We start from the raw sequence: 8,384 nt of genomic DNA, 5'->3' as shown, positions 1-8,384 counted from the left end.
CAGAGAAGAGACCCTCTAATTGATAAAATACCTCCACCAGATTGTGACCTGGATGTGTACATAGTCTTAGCCACTAAGCCCCCAATTTCAATTTCTTAATGTTTATTAACTGTTTTGTATCATTTAAAAAAGATTTATTTATTTTATTTATATGAGTACACCAGAAGAGGGCATCAGATCCCATTACAGATGGTTGTGAGCCACCATGTGGTTGCTGGGAATTGAACTCAGGACCTCTGGAAGAGCAGTCAGTGCTCTTAACCACTGAGCCATCCCTCCAGCCCAATATTCTTGTATCTTAACATTCAAAATAATATCAAAGTTGGGGCATCTCCAGTGTAATATGTAATCTTGTCAGTTTGATGGAATTCCGACTGCCTTAAAAACAAATCCCCGGGGAGCATCCTTCATGGGCTGGGGTTCTGGGCTGAACAAGAATAGCAAGCTGAGCTGTGTTCATCTCTCTGCTGCTTGACTGCGGCACCATGTGACCAGCCACCTCTCTGCTGCCAGGCACACACAGACTTCTACCATATACCAAAATAAACCTTCTGTTACTTAAGCTGCTTTTTGTCATGTATTTGACCCCCAGCAATGAGAAAGGTGATGAACATGTCCATAATTGATAGAGAATGTTCCAAGGTAAAACGTGGCTCCTGCAGTAGCCTGTGTGTGTGGGCACATTGGGTCTAGGCTTGTTTGAGTCTTCCTGGATCTGCTCTGTCCTTGATCAGCCTGATATTTGAAAGTGTGATGTTGACATCTCCCGGCATCATTCCCTAAATTCTGACTGTTTGCTTCACGTATTTTTTGATTCTGTTGTTTGATACATATGCGTTCATATCTGTTGTCTCTTCTGTCGAATCTTTGATTTTGTTAACATGTAGTGTCTTTATTTGCCTCATATAAACTTCTGATCCTAATTAGTTTTATTGTCATTTGAGGAGGAAGTCTCAATTGAGGGGTGGTCCAAATCAGATTAGCCTGTGAGTGAATCTGTTAGGGATCATAATTGATGCAAGAGGGCCCAGCATACTGTGGGTGGCATCATTCCCTAGAAAGGCTACTTGATGATGATCCTTTGCTATTTCCTTGGGAATCCTTGAGAATTTCTCTTTTGTTGCTTTTAAGATTCTTTCTCTGGGGACTGGAGTGGTGCTCTTACAGAGGCCCCAGGTTCCTTTCCTAGCATCCACAGAACAGGTTAGCAGCTGTGTGTAACTCCAGCTCCAAGGGCTTGATGCCTTACTCTGACTTCTGTGGGCACCTTTAAATGGTACACATACACACAGAGACACACACAGACACACACAGACTCACATGTATACACACACACAAACACATATACACACACAGACATGGACAGACACACAGACACACATACATATACACACACAGACACACATGTGTACATACACACAAACACATATACACACACAGACATGGACAGACACACAGACACACACATATACACACACAGACACACACAGGCACACATATACACACATATGCACACACAGATACACGTATATGCATACACAAATACACACAGACACACACGTATACACATACACAGACACACACATATACACATACACAGACACACATATACACACACAGACACAAACACACACGTATACACACGGACAGACACACGTATACACAAACACAAACACACACACATACACACAGAGAGAGACAGAGACAGAGACAGAGACAGAGAACAAAAAAATAAAGTCTGGGATCACCTCTGCCACATCTGCTGTCTTCTGACCTCTCCCCTCCTCACTCTGTCTTTCACAGTCTTCTGTGTTTAGTTGGACTTTTGAAGTAGCAAACTATGACGCCCTTCTGGTCCCCTTTTGCGTGTTTTCTGTAGATATGTGCCTGCTTCCTTAATGATGTGCAACACTGTAAAGATGTCATCATCTCAAATCAATGCCAATTTAACTTTAATTGCGTGAAACTCTATTATTTCCTTCTGTGTCACAGTTTTATCTTTATAACCTTGTATACTCAGTAGTTTATAATTATTTTTATGCATTTGTCTTCTAAAGCCTGCTGAAAACATAAATGGAGTTATGGAGTTACAAACCAAAACTATAACAATAGTGGCTTTTGTATTTCTCCACTTCTTTAGTTTCAGAGAAGATATTCATTTCTTGGTCCAGCTTTGAGCTGGTGTCTAATGACCTTTTATTTCAACCTGAGGACCTCTCTGTAGTGTTTCTTGCAGGACAGATCTGGTGGCGAGAGACCCTTCAGCTTTTGTTGATCTGAGAATTCCTGATTTCTCCCTAATTTCTTTCTTTTTTTTTTTTTTTTGGTTCTTTTTTTTGGAGCTGGGGACCGAACCCAGGGCCTTGCGCTTCCTAGGTAAGCGCTCTACCACTAAGCTAAATCCCCAGCCCCTCTCCCTAATTTCTGAGGAGTAACTTGCTCGAGTCTTGTCTGGTAGCTCAGCGCCTGGACCCTCCCAAGGCCAGTGTATGTTGTTCCTGCTAACAGGGCCTGTTTCCTTGTTTCTTTATAAGCCCCAGATCCTTGTATGACATTTTTTGTACATGCAAATGATTTATTTTGATACTATTCACCCCCAGCCCTCCACCTACCTCCTCTCTGACCTAGGCCCCATCGTCCTACACTCCCACTTCATGTTCTCGGGGTTTTTTGTTTGCTTGTTTGTTTTATTTTTATCTTTCCTTTTAACCTATGGAGTCTAATTTGCACTCTCCTTATACTCTTGGCTATGGGATCATCCACTGGAACGTGTTTGACCTACCAAAAAACCACATCCTGATATTAATCTTTATTAAACTCTGGTTTCCTTAACTCATGTTTCCACTAGAGTTTTGACAGAAATTTCTCTGAATTCCTGGGTCTTCCCGCACTTGTGCACCTTGGCTCTGTGCTCAGGCCTCCTACAACACTGAAATCACGCTCAAGGTGGTGTAGATCCTCGTGGGAGATTTCCAGCACACAGCTGCCTGTAGATGCCCTCATTTCTCAGAGGCCTCCTCTAGTTCTAGCCCAGGCCTTACATGGTTTCCGACTGTGCTCTTCCCCGCAGGAGTCTGCGGGCCTGTGATCTCCAGAAGCATTTACAAGCTGTGCAGTCTGCTCTTCCTGCCCCAGTCAGGCAGAACAGGGATGGCGACTTTGCCACCCTAGTGCATGCTGGCAGATGAGAGCATGGGCACACAGTCCACTTTGAGGACTGTCTGCTTGCTCTCCTGGCTGTGGGGAGACAGAGGACACAGAACCCTGGTGTTCTGTGCCAGATCTGCCACACACAAGCATGAACCTGTGACGCTGTTTTGGAAGTGGAGTCTTCTTGATTCTTTGCTTCATTTCTGGAAAACTGTCCATCCCCTAGAGCCCTGGCCAAGTTAGGTCAGGCAGCATCTTCTTGCTTTGGCCCAGATCTGGGTATTTCTGCCGAGTAAGGAGTATAAGGTTTTCCAGTCTGCTGTTTTGTTGACTGATTAATTCCTTTTAAAAAGTAAGAATGTGTGAAGCTGGGGCTGGGGATTTAGCTCAGTGGTAGAGCACTTACCTAGGAAGCGCAAGGCCCTGGGTTCGGTCCCCAGCTCCGAAAAAAAGAACCAAAAAAAAAAAAAAAAAAAGAATGTGTGAAGCTGTGTTGGGGTAAATCATTAATTAAGCAATTAATTGATTAATTAATTATATAGAGCTCAAACTTCTGGTGTCCGTCCAGCTCCCGATGCTGACAGACCTAGACTCCTAAGAATTTTGGTGAGAGAGAAGCTTCTTTTTCTAGCAGACAGCAGTCAATGGAGAAATATATCACTAGCCATAATGCTTCCAACCAGAGACTGAATGCTCAGCCCTCAACAGGACACCCATCACACCACCCACTACTGAGGCTCAAGGAGCATTGTGGAAGGGGAGGGGGAAGTGTTAGAGTCAAGGAAGGGAAGCAGTGCTGTGAAAGCTCACTTCTAGATGAACTCATGAACTCATAGTGGCTATGGTCATCTACGCAACGTCAAGTTAGCCAAAACTCTGGCAGAGATGGGGCCTTACTCCTTACTGAAAAGATATCGGCAGTTGACAGCACCTGAGGGAGGGAGAATCAATTCTTCTTTAAGGATGTGGTCACTGATAAGCCTCCCTTCCGGTAGTGGGTGCTCTGCAAGTGTGAACAACACTAACTGAACTTAGGGGGCTACCATAAAAACAAAAGAAAAAAGTTGGGGGGTTAATAAAGGGATTAGAGGGGGAAATAGAGAATAGATATGCTTGTATTTCATTGTTTATGTGTATGAAATTCTTTAAAACAAAGAAAAAATTAAAAATCGGATAAAAGGGAAAATCTTTCCTACAGAGGAGCACCAATAAGAAAAGAGGAAGGGATCAGAAAATCCTGGTGGGTGCCACTCAGGCAGAGCCAGGCAGGACACTGATGGGCCCCACATATCCCCACAGCACTTACTAATCCCAGCGGCTCAACTTCTCAGTAGGGAAGTCCTGAGCCAAGTACGAAGGCAAATGTTCCAGTGTGGTCCAGGTTGGGGGAAAGGGGAGAGGCAGGAGGAGGGACGAGAGTGGGAGGGAGAACGAGGCAAAACTCACGTCCTTGACCAGACATGAGTCAACCTAACATGGAAAGACAGATTGTGGGTTCTGTGCCAAAAACCTAAACCCCTCAAAAGAGCAAAGTCAAGAAATACAGAAGCAGACGGGCAGATGCCTCGTGGTTAAGATCAGGTGCTGCACCTTCTGAGGACGCAAGTTTAGTTTCCAGCACCCATGCAGAGTACTTACAACCACCTCTAAACCCAGCTGTGGGGGACCTGATGCCTCTGCCCTTGAACGAAGAAAAAGAGGAGACAAAGAGGCACTGAGGACGGTTCCCAGAAGGCAGGAACCACAGGCACGAACCTCTGTACTTTGGCCATTTGTCAGTATCTATGACGAATGCAGCCACGGCTGAGGGGTCAAAGCCTTGTAGTGGCTCTCAGCAGCAGGGTAGCCTGGCCCCAGCGGGTTGGATGTGGGGATACAGAGAACAAGCTGAGAGGCCCAACACAGGCAGAGGTGAACAGCTGTGATGACAAACGCAGCCACACGGTGAAGGTCCCACAGTTCCAAATGCTGGCACCGTGGCCAGGTGAGCTCCTCTGTGTGACCCCCGCCCTGTGTCCAGGGGGCACACCCATATCTACCAGGGGAAGGGCACGCTTCTTAAACTCTGGTGGTTCGGAAAGGATTATGTACATACAGCATGCGTAAGCAAAAGTTGACGCAGACAGCAAAGCACACATTGGTTAATACAGGGAGGGAGCACAGGGGAGCTCCTGCTTCTATTTCTGCAACATACCTGGAAATTCAAACCCTATCAAGATTAAAGTCCCTTAGAGTGCTCTGTGATATGTGACTGGAAGACTTGGGTGGATGAGAGGGCAGAGCAGAGCAGCCACAAACCTCACCTGGGCACAGATGCCCAGGAGAAACGTGCCCAAGGACCAGGGTGAAGGCAGCAGCTCAGGAGAGGAGAGGGTGAATGTCTCCAGGATGAACCCCAGGAGTGGGTGGCACAGGAGTCTGAGGCAGTCAATGGATGGGGCAGTTGTTCCAGGTGTCCCAGCCACGGCCTAGTGTCCCTTCCCATTTCCAGAATGCCTACATAGGGCCAAGACCTTGTGGTGGCTCTCAGCAGTTGGGCTGCCCAGCGCTGGCACTGATAGGCAAGTTGAAACGTGTGTAGGGTTGGTAGAGAGAGAAAGGTGAGAAGCAGCCCCCTGCCACCAGGTTTGCTCAGGATTAGACAGATTGAGGGAGAGCAAACAGAAGTGGGGCCTCAATGTCCTGTCCCTGAACAGAGATGCCAAACGGACAAACAGGCCCTTCCCTCCTCTCCAGGAACCCTGTTGTTGACTTGCTGCCCACGAGGTTTGCTAAGAGGCCTATGGCCTCCTTCCCCCATGCCCCTGTGCTGAGAAAGGCACCTGGTACCAAAGCCAACTGGATACCCACACCCAGGCTGCACTGGCCTCTCCCCAGTAAGCTCATACCACCTAGCCACAGGGCCCCTGTGGTAACTGGGCTATGGAGCCCCAACCCAGCCAAAGGACACACCCTATGCAGGTCTGGGCACTGGGAAAAGGGACACATAGCCTGCCCTGTCCAACAGGTCTCTTGCAGGAGTCACAGGCCCAGAAAAACCCTCTGCTATCATGTTCAGATGCTTCCTGTCCCAGGGGCCCACTCGTGTCTCATGGCAGGAATATAGCCAATGCTCAGAAAGGAGCAAGAAGGAAACACATGAACTGTTAGTTCATGCTCCTGGGAGGCACGAGTCTGAGCTGCCCGGGGCCAGCATTATCATGAGAAACCCCAAAAGACACACTGCAGATATGAAGGAGTGACTTAGTCATAAAGTCTCTGGTCCATTCGCCCCAGACTCCTGTGTATGGAGAGGGGCTGCAGGCTGAAGCCCACAGATGGGCTAGCTTAGAACGGCTGCCAGGTGAGCCTGAACAGGACATCCATACATCAGTCAGGGAACCCGCAGGTATGACTAGACACACCCCCACATGCAAACAGTGAGCCATGGCTCTGAGCTCTCTAAAAGCAGACTGCAAACGAGCCCAATCGTCACTGCAGAGACCTTTTGGGAGGTGTGGATGGAATCTCAGCACAGCTGTTTAACATCCAGTTCTCAGGACAGCTGCCAGGCACTTCCCAAGCCAACACGGGCTCTGGTTCTAGCACGGCCACCTTAGCAGCGTACTCAGAACAAGGGCCCCGAACAGAATCCAAGTACAGGGTTTCCATGCTGGGGGACTTCATCCCAGCGTCTCCAGGGTTCACAGCAGGATAGAGTCTCAGGGATGCTCTTCTTTTGTGGAATCTGGAGGCGCAGGAGTTGCCTGCAGAAGATGAGCCCAGCCTCAGACTATGGAAGCTTGTCTGGCAGTGGGCCAGTAGGAAACTGATCTCCCTCTATTTCACAGAGGAAACCCACACCTGGCTTCATGCTGAGTAAGGCTGCATAGGGAGGAGGCTGACCCCTATCCTGGTGGAGCTGACTGGGATGCAGGAAGAAATCCAAGTCCAGAGATGGCAGAAACTTCTGAACCCCTGGGCTGTGTTTCAGTGTGTGAGGTAAGGTGTCCTTCTCACCTGGGAAATGTCAGAGGCACGGGCTTCTCTTGGTGGAAGGAAGAGAATGGAGCCAGAGTGTGAGTAGAGTGAAGCTGTCTTAGCAGGTGCCCCTAGATGCTTCTGTCCCCTTCAGTGTCCCCTGTGCAGGCTAACATCACTGGAGATCACTTCTCTAAGGCTGGAGCCCTTGGTGCTCTTAATGGGGGAAGTGGATTGAGACACTACAGAGGATATTTTCAGGTGGGTCTGAGCTAGGCACAGGCCTGGAGACCTATGGATAGTAAAGTGGTCTTGGTGACTGCTTGCTGGCAGCTGACTTACAGTGTCAAAGAGCATGAGCTGTTGCCTTGAAGGAAGATGGGTTTACACTTGACTGTGTAAGTTATGATCTGTCTTGAAGACATTCGCACACCTATACTCTACCTGACATCCCCACCAGGCCTCAGAAATCCATCACTCAGCAATGGGGACTTCAAGGATAAACCTAAGCATGGCCCATTAGGTGGGTTTGGGAATCTGAACAGCCTCTTCAGGGTTGGGGTAAGGTAACTATGGAGCTTGTGGTCGAACATGTCTGCACAGGTCTGCTCAAGGGTCCACTCCTGATCATCTATCTTGGGACTTGTAGACAGCAGCACTGTTTGCTTGCCTCTAAAAGCACTAAGGAGTCTCTCTTCACTTCTGAGCATCCTCAAGTACCAACCTGTCCTTATCTTAACTATTGGAAGACCACAGGTCAACTAGAGTTTGGCCATGGGACTTGAAGAGGTTTCTCATCCCTGACCACCAATGGACCATACTCCCCTCCTAGCCTTGTGCTGCTCCCTCTTGCCCGTAGATGCTTCAACAAGGGTTCCCCACCTTGCCTTTCGAGGAAGTAAGTCACAGGGAGCTGCACCTGGACTCTGACCTCAGACCAAGCAGATGCCCCACTGTGGGTGAAAGCAAGGTGCTGGGGTGCTAGGTGAGGGATCAGGAGGAGCCTACCCAGTCCTCTGTCCATCCTGTTCCCAACTTTGGAAGCTTCTAAAACATGGAGGGGGGACCTCCACCCTGCGCCTCCTACAAAGGTCCTGAAGTTAGTCCTTCTTAAGCCTTCATTCCCTTCAGAGGAGCTGGGGCCAACCCACTTTCATGGGGCCTTGTTCAGATACATCAGCTGTAAAAGTTTTTCTTGCCCCCTTCCATGGAAAGTCCAGGTGTGGGGTCAAGGGGCTACCCCTGTGGCCAGGGTGGAGACCATCAAGATGTGT

This window comes from Rattus norvegicus, chromosome 1 (assembly GCF_021556685.1).
Source record: "Rattus norvegicus strain SHRSP/BbbUtx chromosome 1, alternate assembly SHRSP_T2T, whole genome shotgun sequence".
Lineage (NCBI taxonomy): Eukaryota > Metazoa > Chordata > Mammalia > Rodentia > Muridae > Rattus > Rattus norvegicus.
The sequence above is the reverse complement of the archived record's forward strand: the minus strand, read 5'-3'. Positions refer to the sequence as shown.